Source organism: Canis lupus, chromosome 2 (assembly GCF_003254725.2).
Source record: "Canis lupus dingo isolate Sandy chromosome 2, ASM325472v2, whole genome shotgun sequence".
NCBI lineage: Eukaryota > Metazoa > Chordata > Mammalia > Carnivora > Canidae > Canis > Canis lupus.
Genome location: NC_064244.1, coordinates 6,779,426 through 6,792,328, shown reverse-complemented (window position 1 = coordinate 6,792,328; position 12,903 = coordinate 6,779,426). Strand labels below are relative to the sequence as shown.

Genomic DNA, 12,903 nt, shown 5'->3' with positions numbered 1-12,903 from the left:
TTTTATGATAGTCACTCTAACTTTTTTTTTTAATATCAATCAGGAGTCAGCAAACTTTCTGTACAGGACAAAATAGTAAATATTTAAGGCTTTTCAGGTCATACAGTCCCTGTTGTAGCCCCAAAGCAGCCAAGGACAAAACTTGAATGAATGGGCATGGATGTGTTTTAATGAAATTTTTTACAAAAGCAGGAGGCTTTATTGGATTTGGTCTATGGACTGTAATGTGTTAGTCCCCGATAATGGGTAACTAATTGTCTCAGATAAATTTTTTTTTTCCCACTGATGTTCAGTGTCTGCTCTGTTGTATAATATTTCCATATATGTGTGAGTCTGCTTCTGGGCTCTATATTTTTTTATTGTTTTAGTTGTTCATTACTGTTCTGTAATCCCACTTCCTAATTATTATAGCTTTATTATAAAGTTTGATATCTGGCAGGGCAAAAACTCCTTCCTGATCTTCTTTAGATGTGTCTTGGCTTTTTTTGGCTATCTCTTTTCTACATGAATTTTAAAAATCAACTTGAGTTCTATAAAAACTCCATTTAGAATTTGATTCAATTGTATTACATCCATTTGGGGAGAACTAAGATTAGAATACTGTATTCCTATTCCTATTCATCTCTCCTTTTATTAGGGTCATCTTTAAAGTCTTACACTAAGGTTTATGATACTCTCTTAGATCTTGCATATCACTTTTTAGATTTATTCCTAGTTACCGTTACCTATCTTTGGTGTTACTATGGTAAATGATATCTAGAAGTTGCATTTTCTAACAACTGTTGATGTATAGAATTTCAGTCAGATTTTACATGCTGATTTACCAACTCAACCCTCTCAATAATTCTTACACTTTTCTTTGGGGTTTATTGTCTTTGTACAATTATAGTTTTCTTTCCACTCCTCATATTTTTTATTTTATTCTAGCCTTTAGTACAATATTGAATAGAGTAATGAGAATAGGAATCCTTTTATTTTCCTTGCTTTTTAAAGAATGATTCAACTTTTTCACTACTTTGCATGATATTTGTGGGATTTTTTTGTTTTGAAGATATACTTTATTAGGTCAAGGAATTTGCTTTCTGATAGAGTTTTAGGTTTGATTCTTTATCTTTTTTCCTTATGACTCTCTCACACAGAAGCTTATTTTTTCTTATCTTGTGGGGCCATCTCTCTCAGAATATTATCTGTAGATATCTTTTAAGCCTTGATCAAAGTGTGTTCTTTCAAGAGAATTGTGTTTGCTTTTGCTAGTGTGGTCACCATCATCTCAGGAGCTCTTCAAACTAACTTTTGGCCTAAGACTTTTTAGGCCACTCAGTTATTATGAATTCCTATGCAGGGTAGATTTTTTTCCCTTTTTTCCCAGAGAATCCAGAATTAAGGCTAACAATGACTTGTATTATTCTTTTGGTGGGATAGTTTTTGGGTTTCTCTTCTCCCCCCACTCTCATGTTCTGAGACTGTCATCCTTTGAAAGCATCAGGTTTACGAGACTTCTCTAGTCTGACCTATCACTCTAAAAGGGCCTTTGGCTTTGTCTTCTGTTTTTTATATGTAGCTGATTAGAACTCAGGGTCTGGGTTAGCCAGAATTGCCATATACTTCAAAGCAACTGCCAGTTCCCATGCTATTTATTTCTGAGGATTTGTGAATTCTTATTCTGGCCTTTGAGGAATTCTCTTAATTTCTTGTCAGATGGGCAATGCATTAGAAAAAATTTTAATATCTTTTATTTAACATTTTTAGGTGGGCTATACCAAGAGGATATTCTGTGAACATCAATTCTGCTGTACAAAAACCAGTATTTCCCCTTTGATTTTACTTATGATAATAGCCTCCTGTCCTGAGCTGTATCCTACCTGACCATGGCTAACCTTTGAATCAGTAGCTCTCAAACTTTGCTGCATATTGAAACCACCTGGGAAGCTTTTTAAAAATCCTGATGCTCAGGCCACACTCCAGATAAATTACATTAGAGTATCTGAGACATTAGTAATGGTTAAAGCTCCCACAGGATTCCACTGTAAAGTCAAGGTTAAGAACAACTCCTTAAAACCTGGCTGCCCATTTTGATTCATGTCTATTCCTATTCACCTGCCTTTCACTTTTCTCAGCCAGACATTTTATTTCTGAGGCCAGGTGACCACATTCACAGAAAACAGTTTTCCAGTGCTCTTGGTCCTCTTCAAACTAATATGCTTTTTGTGTAACTAAATCTACTCTACCTGTGGTCAACTGAATAAGAAAATGTTCAGCTTGTTTTATTTTTCTTTAACATTCTGGTTTTCTCTTTTATATCTTTCACAGTATGCTGATGCAATTTTGTTTGCCTCTGCTGAGAAATTTTTAGTGCAAAGTCTCTTAATTTGCTAATTAATTCTGATAGACTAGTTTCAGAATCTCAGCAAATCAGTGTGTGATATGCTTAGATTATGAATAGTTTAGCACAGAAAATGATGCAATTTCAATGGAATAAATTAGAGTCAATTAACATGGCAGAGTCAGTTATCTTTTTGAATAATGCAGATTTGTTCAGAAAAGCACTCTGTTTTATTTGTAAAGTGATCCATGCTTTTAACCACTATGACTGCCACCACTCTTTTCCCTTTGGAGGTAATAAAAAAGGAGAAAATAAATAACAAGAACAGCTAGGCCAGATGTAGCGAAACAGAAAGGTAGGATTGTCACCAGATTTTATTTTAGGTCAGAGTATGTTAATTAACCATAGCATGTTATTAAAACACTATGTTTTATAGCTTTAATGTAATGTTTAGAGGATCTGAAAATGTGACAGAATTATAAATTTATAATTATTTCTTCAGGGGAAGTAATCATGACATTTCCTGTAAGTAAAACAAGTTGTTTCACTTTCTGGAGCTTTCTTATGTATCTTTTAGGGCTTGGAACCAAGTAGAGTAAACAGAAATCTAACTACAATATTAGCAAATGATTAGTTTAACACATTAATTTTAGTGTCTACAAGATAGAAGATATCTCCCCGAGTGAACAGATGGCTTAACTAGGAATGGCAGATTCCTCATGATTTAATGGTGAGAGTTGTGGTCTAGAAAGCTTTAGAGAAAAATCACATTCTTTGAGCAAGTTGGTCTTTAGAAGCCTGCTATTGCTTTCCATAATAATGGACAATTATCATTATTCTCCTTAGGGGAACATTGTGTGGAATAACTAATTAATGATTGCAGTGCACTTTGGAAGGCTTTCTGAGTCACTATTCAGTATTTTACGTTCGAGTTTCAGGAGAAAGGGAGTATGGATAAAAGAAACCAGGAGAAAGCTCTTATTTCCAGATCTTGTGAAATTATTTTCCTGACATGTTGTTAATAGATATAGCTCCTTTTCAAAGATGCTGTTATAATTTTGTTTCATGTTTAAAGAACCTTTTTTACTGTTTTTCAAAAGTTCTGCTGCTGTGCAATGATCCTGTGTGCCTATAAATCGCTGTAAGTTCCAATACATGGCGTGATACATTTTATATAAATATTATCTGTTGGCTTTCTAAAAGAAAACAAATAAAATCCTTATAAAAAGAAAAGACCACCTGGTTGACTCAGTCAGTTAAGCCTCTGACTCTTGGTTTTGGCTCAGGTCATGATCTTAGGGTTTTGAGACAGAGCCCCATGTCTGGCTCTGTGCCCAGCACAGAGTCTGCTTGGAATTCTCTCTCTCCCTCTGCCCCTCCTCCTGCATGTGTGCACAACATACACACACTCATTCTCTCAAATAAAATAAATAAATAAAATCTTTAAATGTTGTCTGTTGGTTAATATTATCTTTGGGTATTTGGAGACCTGAATTTTCACCTTATTGAACATATTTCTGGTTTATTTTCAAGAAAGCCATCCCTAATTGTCACATATCAGGTGTTTTTGACTATACTTGTTATTTCCCAAACCAGTTATGTGGTAATTAGTTTTCAAAAGTCCTTCCCTTCCAATGAATCATACTGTCCAGTATTTATACCCTGTATAGTTTTTTACACATTCAATCTGGGCTGGCTCTTTGTAACCAGACTGATAATGTACATATTTTAAATCCAGGTTGTAAGAAGCCTTGCAGCTTCTAATTTCTTGGGACGCTTACTCTGGGGGAAACCAGCACCATGTGAGAAGTCCAGCTCATCCTGAGACTTGCATTCTGCAGGGCCGCTCAAGGGAGGCATTTGAAGGAATCATTTGGGAAGATAGATATGTGTGTGTATGTATATATATATTTGGCCAGTTCACAGCTGTTGGAGCTATCCCAGATGAAATACCAGATATGTGAGTATGGAAGCATCTAGGGTGTTTAGACCAGTGAAGCCCTCACATGACTCCAGGCCCAACTGTTAATCTGGTTGCCAACTATATAAAAGAACCTACCTAAGAGCCACCTAAGGGATCCCAATCCACACGCAGAACTATGAGTGGGAACAAAATATTCTTGTTTGAAGCCCCTAAGCTTTGGGGTGTTTGTTACTAGCAGAGAAAACCAGGACTATGAAGGGACTAAGGGACTATGAAGAGTTTGACATGGGTTGCTACACTAGTATCACAGTGGGGTTTTTTTCTTGTTTTTTTCATTTTGATTACTTTTGCCAATAGTATTAGGCAGATCCTTCATATGCCAAGATAATGTTCTTGAAATTTGTCACAGTTATATCTAAAAGACTACCTTTTCTAATCTGTAGTGCTATCTATGGGGTTTATGCTTGCTTGAAAGTAGAATTGACCCTGTGACCTATTTTTAATATTCCAAGAAGCCTACCCAAGATAGTATATTTACCCAAGATAAGAGCTTTAAAACAATACATTGTTTTTGTCTGTGTTTATCAATCTTTCAGTGTATCTCATTTAAATGAATTATACTTAAATGCAGTGTTTGTGGTGGTGGTGTTTGTTCTTCTAGATAGAATGTCTTAAAATATGGGATTCTTTTGAGGAGACTAAAAAGGTTTTGTTTTGTTTTGATACATATTAAGCTTTGTTAATGTTTCCTAATATCTAGTTCGTTTCTTCTAAGCCTATAGAAGACTGTATCTTCCAACCCCTCTACAGTTGAGCTGTGTATTGGCCTGGTCAATAGAAAATGGGCTGTGAACAGAAATGATGTGTGCTATTTCTGAGCTGAAGCATTTATTGCTGGCATAAAATATATCATGCTCTCTCTTCTCCTGCTATAGTCAACAAGAACATGTGTTCCAAACAGTGCATTTTCAAAGTAGAGAAATGTCTAATATCTTGGATCCCTAAGTGGCCATGTAGGGCAGTCTTTAACAGACTTGAATTGGGCATGTAATATGGATGAGAAATAAATTTGTTGTGTAAATCCACTGGAATTTCAGGATTAAATTTAAAATGTAAATTAATTTTTTAAATGGGTTATTATAAGCTAACCTATCTTAATACAATAAGTTAGAATATTATTCTCTCTTAAAATAATGACTTACAGCAAGAATTGGGAGAGATGATGTGCTTCATGATCTATAAGCACTGAGCTCTGATTAGTTAATTGTGGAAAGCTCATAGTAAGGAGTGAAAGAATGAAAGACCTTTCAACTGATTATAAAGGAGAAGACAACAGGTAGGAAAACTAAGATTCTACAGACAGGCTGATCCTAGATAGAATTTTTTGAAAGAAGAACTAGAATAGTGGGGGCCTCTGAAAACAAAATTTTCATTTTGGTTTTGTTTAGAACTATTCCTGATTCCTGCCCCCACAACAATCCAGTCCTTATGTTGCTACCAGAGTGATATTTTCAAAATGATAATCTGCTTAAAACATATATTGGCTCTACGTTATTATTTGAATAAAAATTAATATTCTTAGATTGGTGTGATTTACCACACTCTTCATTTTTTTTTTTTTTTTCTGTTGCAGCCATACTGGGTTTTTAAGGGCACATTCTTTCTGATATCTGATATCTTTTCTTCACTTCCCATCCTTCCAGCCTCCTACTCTTTTCCTAGGTAATCCTACTCAGCCTTCAGATCTCAGCTCAGTCTTCACATTCAGGAACTTTGCTCTGATCATTAAGGACTTTTGTTAAGGACATTTATAGATCACTGCATGATGGTAGAAGCTTGTTTATGTTTCCTCAGCATTTTATGCCCAGTGTCCAGGAAATAATCAATGTGTCATAGAAGGTAAAATGAATGCCTTTGTAGGCCTTTGCTATGAAGGAACAAAAAGTCCAAATGGATCTGAAGAGCAGGAGAGAAGAATTGATTTGTAGTATATTATTGGCCATATCATAGATCACTGGATTTTTTTTAAAGATTTTATTTATTTATTTGAGAGAGCATGAATAAGAGTGAGGGTGGGGCAGAGGGAGAGGGAGGTGGACAAGCAGATTCCCTGTTGAGCAGGATCCTGGATCATGACCTGAGCCAAAGGCAGCCATTTAACCAACTGTGTCACCCAGGCAACCTTTGGATCACTGGATTTTAATGCAATTAAACAAAGTAGGATCCACTATTACACACAAATACAATGTAATTTCAATTGTCTATTTATGTGTAAAGCGTCCTGAAAAACTTGTTTCTTTTTCTTGTTATGGAGATAAAACACAAGCTTAGCACATAGACTGGCAAATAAACTCTATAAATAGAAGCTGCCTTCAATAAATATGTGTTGAATGACAGAATGAGAATGTTTTCTAAAATGCTATGAGCAATTCATAACCTAATAAATACTTTTTAAAAAAGATTTATTTATTTATTTATTCGTGATAGACACACACACACACACACAGAGAGAGAGAGACAGAGAGAGAGAGAGAGGCAGAGACACAGGCAGAGGGAGAAGCAGGCTTCATGCCGGGAACCGACGCGGGACTCGATCCTGGGACTCCAGGATCGCATCCTGGACCAAAGGCAGGCACTAAACTGCTGAACTACCCAGGGATCCCCTAATAAATACTTTTTTCATGATGAGTGTGAGAATGATTCTAGAAAGAATCACATAGAGAATTCCTTTTTGTCCCTGATAATGGAAGTAAAGATTTTAATCTGGCATCTACTTCAAAGTGTTTAATTTGCATTCAGTGATGATCTTATCTTAATTGTGACACTAGACTAATTAATTTATTTGGATTAAACTGTAATTAGCAGTACCTTTCATTTGGCCATTTAAGAAAATATGCTTAAGGGAGATAGTGCTTCCCTTCTGTTTCATCTTTCTAACCTCTAGTCCTCCTTAAATCTCAGTCAAATGTGAATTAAGCCTCTTTTCTATAGCATTGTAGTATGAAAGCAAAGGTGATTAAAATGAAATAATCGGTGTTTAAAAAGCATCATATATAAAAGATATTTATAATGTTTATGAAGATTTGTATGTTATCACTGTCATGGGATTGTTTTGGAATAGTATGTAAGAAAGAAGTTCATAACTTCACCATAATTTCACTGCTACAAATGTCTTTTAATTTGACAAGCTTTTCTTGATGAAACTATTCTTCATTTGAGATTTGTGGTTGAACCTCATGTTGTTCTAAATAGTAATGTTATTACTTATTTTATAATAAGTAATGTTATTTTTACATATTTAATGATAGAGCCCAAATTTGTGGTTATAGTTTATGAAAATAGGTAAGTAGGGAATTATTCCTTTTGTGTGTGTCCTCCCCTAAATCTAGCTTTGCACATAGAAAGTGCTATCTAAATATTATTTGAATTAACTGAATTGCAGAATACCCAAATAGGGAGAGGTTTTACAAAAGTTAGTTTTTCTTAACTTAGCCTCATTTATTATCATGTCATCCACTACAATTAGAAATATTTACTAGAATAATTTAAAATTGTACAAACTAGAATTGTGGGGAGTACTGACCCATCCTTATGCTACCGAAGCATAAGTATGTTTTTGTAAACGTATTTTCAAATGGACTAAATGCAGAAAGTGTCCTTTATAAAAAAAATGTAACCTGAATATACATTTCTGTATTACACATCAGAACTTTCTGAATACTTTATATATGAGATTAAGTGAATACTTAATCAAGTGAGATAAAAGAATACTCTTTATCTTATGAATAGGATAAAGAAAAAATTGTTCAACCTGAAAAGAATGTTTACTTGAATGTAATTCTCAGAAGGGAATACTTAATCTATGACCAAAGGTTCTTAACTCAGGATCTATATATGAGGTTGCATGGATAAGCTTTAGAATATATGTGAAATTGTTTGCAATTTTATATAACATATTAGATATGTGTGCATTTTTCAAAGGAGAGTCTTCGTGGATTAAATCAGATTCATAAATGAGATCTGTAATCCTAAGAGCTTACAAATTTATATTTGTTAAGATTCATTGAATTATATACTTAAAGTTGGTGATTTTTTTGTGTATAAATTGTACCTCAGTTAAGCTAACCACCCAAAAGCTATGAATCAGTATTCCCAATGAAAGACATTAAAAATCTGCTAGTAGCAGACAGCATGACACCTGGAAGTATGTTCTAGGTAGAACCTTTTCCTTCAGTTCTGCCCTTTCTTCTAGAAGGCCACCAACATAATTTCTATTTTTACATGCAGACTTCTATAGTTCACATTGGAAATGGAGGCAGAACCTAGAGTAGGATATAGAAGAATAAAGTTAGTCATGAGGTAACCATGTTGCCAACCTTTGCCTTGACAATGAAGATCAAATAAGGTCAATAAAATGTCATTGGTATTCAGTAAATTATTTTCAAGTAAACTGAAACTTTATAAAAATCTGTGAGCTGTGGTAGGAAATTCCTGAGTAATTTAAGTTGATATGTCCTTTTGTTACTTAGTTTCTGATGATCTGTAAGGTGAGAGCCAAGAAACCTGGACTTTGGTCTTTTGCCAATAATTTGCTTAAAAAATTACTTGTGATTTTAAGCACATTAAAATTTTTTCTTGTCTCATTTTCTTCACCTATAAAATGGAGATTATGTAACTTTCACTGTATACCTTAAGATCTCAATATTTGGACATAGGATCTGGCACATCATTGACATTTCATTTTTTTTAAACAAATCAATGAATGTCTTATGATATTTAACATTAGTTAATTAATTAGAAGATTCATTTTATTCTGAATAGAACAGATGGCTCATGTAGGAAAATAGAGGAATTTGAAGTGGATTCTAGACATTTTAGATTTTAAACATATGTTCATCAAGGTGTAAAAAGATAGGTACACTCCATTGTAGCCTCGGAAAAGCTAATTAATTTGCACATTGTTACACAGAGTAAAAAGATAAGATTGCTATTTAAAACTATATGAAAAGACTATATGAACAAAGTGAAAAGACAACCTATGGAATGGGAAAAATATTTGCAAATCATATATCTCATAAGGGGTTAATATCCAAAATATATAAAGAACTCATACAACTCAATAGCAAAAAAATAATCAAAATTGAAAATGGGCAAAGGACTTGAATAGGCACTTTTCAAAAGAAGACATTATGAATGGCCAACAGGTACATGAGAAGATGATTAATAACATTAAGCCTTAATCATCTGGGTAATACAGTTGAAACCATAGTGAGATATCCCTTCATACTTATTAGAATGGCCATCATCAAAGGACAAGAGATAACAGGTGTTAGCAAAGATGTGAAGAAAAGGGAGCCATTGTGCCCTGTTAGTAGGATTGTAAATTAGTACAGCCAGTATGAAAAACTGTATGGAAGGTCTCCAGAAAATTAAAAATATAATTACTGTATGATCTAGCAATTCTGCTTCTGGGAATATATCTGAAGGAAATGAAACACTGTCAAAGAGATATCTGTACCCCCAAGTTCATAACATTATTTATAATAGCCAAGAAATGGAAACAACCTAATCTCCATCAACAGATGAATGGATAAAGAAAATACAGTATAGATACACAATGGAATATTTTTCAGTCATAAAAAATGAGGAAATTCTTTGCAACATGGTTGGACCTACAGGACATTGTGCTAAGTGAAATAAGTTAGAGAAAGACAAATACCAGATGATTTTTATTTATATGTATAATTTAAACAAACAAAAAAATCCCCAGACTCATAGGAGAAGAGATCAGATTTATGTTATCGTGGGGGTGGGGGGGAGGACTTGGAGTAAGATGGTAAAAGGTACAAATTTCCAGGTATAAGATAAATAAGCACTAGACATGTAATGTACAAAATAATGACTATAAATAACACTTCCATATAATATATAGGGAAACTGTTAAGAGAGTATACCACAAAGATATCATAAGGAGATCACAAGGAGATTTCTTATCACAAGGAGAAATTATTTTTTTCTTTTGTGTGTGTGTATATGAGATAATAGATGTTAACTAAATTTATTGCAGTCATCATTTCATGATAATATGTAAGTCAGATCATTATGCTATACACCTTAAACAGGGATGTATGTTAATGATATCTTAATAAAACTGGAAAAAACCCTCAAAATCCTATGAGCCTTCCAAAGAAAGTGGTTTTGCCAGAAGAACTCTATTGGTTCTTTGTGTTTCTGAAGAATAAATGGTCTTCTGTTGTGTCTACACACCTTGATTTTTTTCCTATTTGTAGGAGGAGACTTGGAGCTAAGTTTGGAAGTAGAATTGGTACAGTTGAATTTTTCTATAAAATAGAAAGTGGAAGGCATACTTAGTACATAGGGGTGGGGGAAAGACAAGAAAGGCTAGGCAATAAGCCAGAAGTTTGTGTGGACAAACCATTTACTTTTGGATGTACCATAGCCACCTCAGACCCAACACATCCCAAATTGACTTCAAAATGTCACTCTGTTCTAGTCTAGTCCTCTTGCATGCTTTCTGTGCAAAGGAATGATTCCACTATCTGTCAGCTTGGACAAGCCGGAAAGCTACAAATCTCTCCCTCTTCCTCATCAGCTTGTCCGTCCTGTTGATTTTATCTAATAAATATTTTTATCTACTTTTCTTAATATCTACTCAGCAGCACCTCTATTCAAATTACCCCAAGCTCAAATTTTCTAATGGATTTCTTTATATGCATTGCTGTTCCCTCTGCTCTGTTCTTTTCCCAGCACTTAAGAGAGTTAGGAGGTTGATATACCATTCCTCTGCTTAGTTTTTGATGCCATCACTACTGTTAGGATGAAGTTCAAAATCCTCATCATGATGTATGAAGTTCCTCCATGATCTGGCCCTGTCCACTGCTGTGTGTTAATCTCATTGCTCTTACTCTTGCCCTACCGAGAGTGACTCGGTTTTCTTTTAGCTCCTCCAGTGTTCCACACTCATTCACACCACAGGAGACTTATATGCCCAGTTAACTCTTCTTGGATGTCTTTCTCCTGTTTCTTATCTAGTTAGTACACTTTCTCCTTCAGTAATCTGTTCAAGCCAACATTTCTTTCCAGAAGTTTCTGACTTCATATTAGGTTTGATTTTCCTGTTATTTGCTCTCATGGCAAATGTTTCTTCATAGTATTATGATAATTTTAAACTACATATTTATGTGATGATTTTACTTGTGTCTGTTTTTTCCATTAAACTCCCAGCCATATGTGTCTGTTCTGCCCCTAATTTTATCTTCAGTTTTTAGCACAATGCTTAGCATAATAGCCACTCAAATATTGAATGAAAGAAATATCATAGGAAGGTATCTTATTTACATACAGTCCAATTTTCAGAGAGTTGTCTGTTTTAAGTGGTGTTCCTTGGAGTGTGATGTTCCATTCACCCTGACCACACATTTGTCATATGGCAGGTAAAGTTAAGGGTTTATTATGTGGCTATAGAAACTAAGGACTTTTGAATGCTGCCTATACAAGGTTCTACTCCAGAATATTTAAGTTAGAATCAGGATATCACATTATCATGATACATTTCTCCTGGGCAAAAATACCCAGTAGTGCACTACCTCAGTTTGTTCTGTGGTGATAACAAATACCTTTTAAGTCACCTTAAGCAAACCAGCTTGCATACTTCTTGCCATAAGAAAGCTCACAGGGCAGCTGTCTGAACCAGCTAGTGAAGGCACCTATAGATTAGAGGGCAAAGAATCATTTCTGAACTACAGGATAATATAATAACTTAGTCCAATTGTATTAATGTAATTTAGCACTGTTCCAATCAGCTAAAATCACTTAAGGTTGAGTTTTCTAAATTCGTGTTAAACTTCTGAAGTATTTTTTTAAAGATTTTATTTATTTATTAGAGAGAGAGAGAGAGAGAGAGAGAGAGAGATAGGCAACACAGGCAGAGGGAGAAGCAGGCTCCACGCAGGGTGCTGACGTGGGACTCGATCCTGGGTCTCCAGGATCACGCCCTGGGCTGAAGGCGGTGCTAAACCTCTAAGCCACTGGGGCGCCCTGAAGTATCGTTTTTAGTAATGTTTGCTTATTTGCCGTTTTGATTCTCTATCACATTTTCTTAACTGAGGAGATTTTTGATTTGGTGCATATTTGAATAATAGAGATGGTATAGTGTCTCACTGCTTTAGCAAAAGATTTATTTCGTATTTCCTCTTCTTTGTTTTTATTTTCTTTGCCCATTTCTCTTGAGCCTTCATCCTGTCTTAAGACCCCATCTCCCATTTATATGCTTTTATGGTTAAGTCAATCCATAAATATAGACAAAAAGATGTACAAATGTCAGCTTTCTATTTTGAGTGGAAATTACCTTCCCAGAATGTTTATAAAAATGGATTACTTCTCTCAGGAGATTCATTCATCAAGACAGAAGTTGGTCCTCCTGTACAAAATGGAATGGAAATAGAAACAGTCAAAATATAGTAGGATAAACACAGCAATCAGAGATTGAATGGGGAGGGGAAGCCTAATTTGGAGGAAAAATGTTGGCTGCTTTGTGAGGCAAAGAAATAGAGCAGCAAATGTTCCTTCAAATTGCAGCATGAGAGTAGAGTTATCCAGGGATGTAGTAGACTTTAAAAATTTTATCCAGAACTGC

At 34.7% G+C, this 12,903-nt stretch overlaps 1 protein-coding gene and 1 long non-coding RNA gene across 3 annotated transcripts in view; one reads left to right on the top strand and one right to left on the bottom strand.

Annotated features, from left to right (window-relative positions):
- The window catches only part of GPR158 (G protein-coupled receptor 158), a 409,138-nt gene that overhangs the window by 79,289 nt on the left and 316,946 nt on the right, over positions 1–12,903 (top strand). The gene's annotated exons all lie outside the window — the stretch shown is intronic.
- LOC112670303 (uncharacterized) overlaps positions 8,094–12,903 on the bottom strand; it is a 72,307-nt gene continuing 67,497 nt past the window's right edge. Inside the window, exons 2-4 of the long non-coding RNA XR_003142867.3 lie at positions 12,616–12,687; positions 11,885–11,974; positions 8,094–8,569 (exon numbers count right to left, since the gene is read on the bottom strand). This is a non-coding gene — a long non-coding RNA (uncharacterized LOC112670303). The remainder of the gene's footprint in view (positions 8,570–11,884; positions 11,975–12,615; positions 12,688–12,903) is intronic.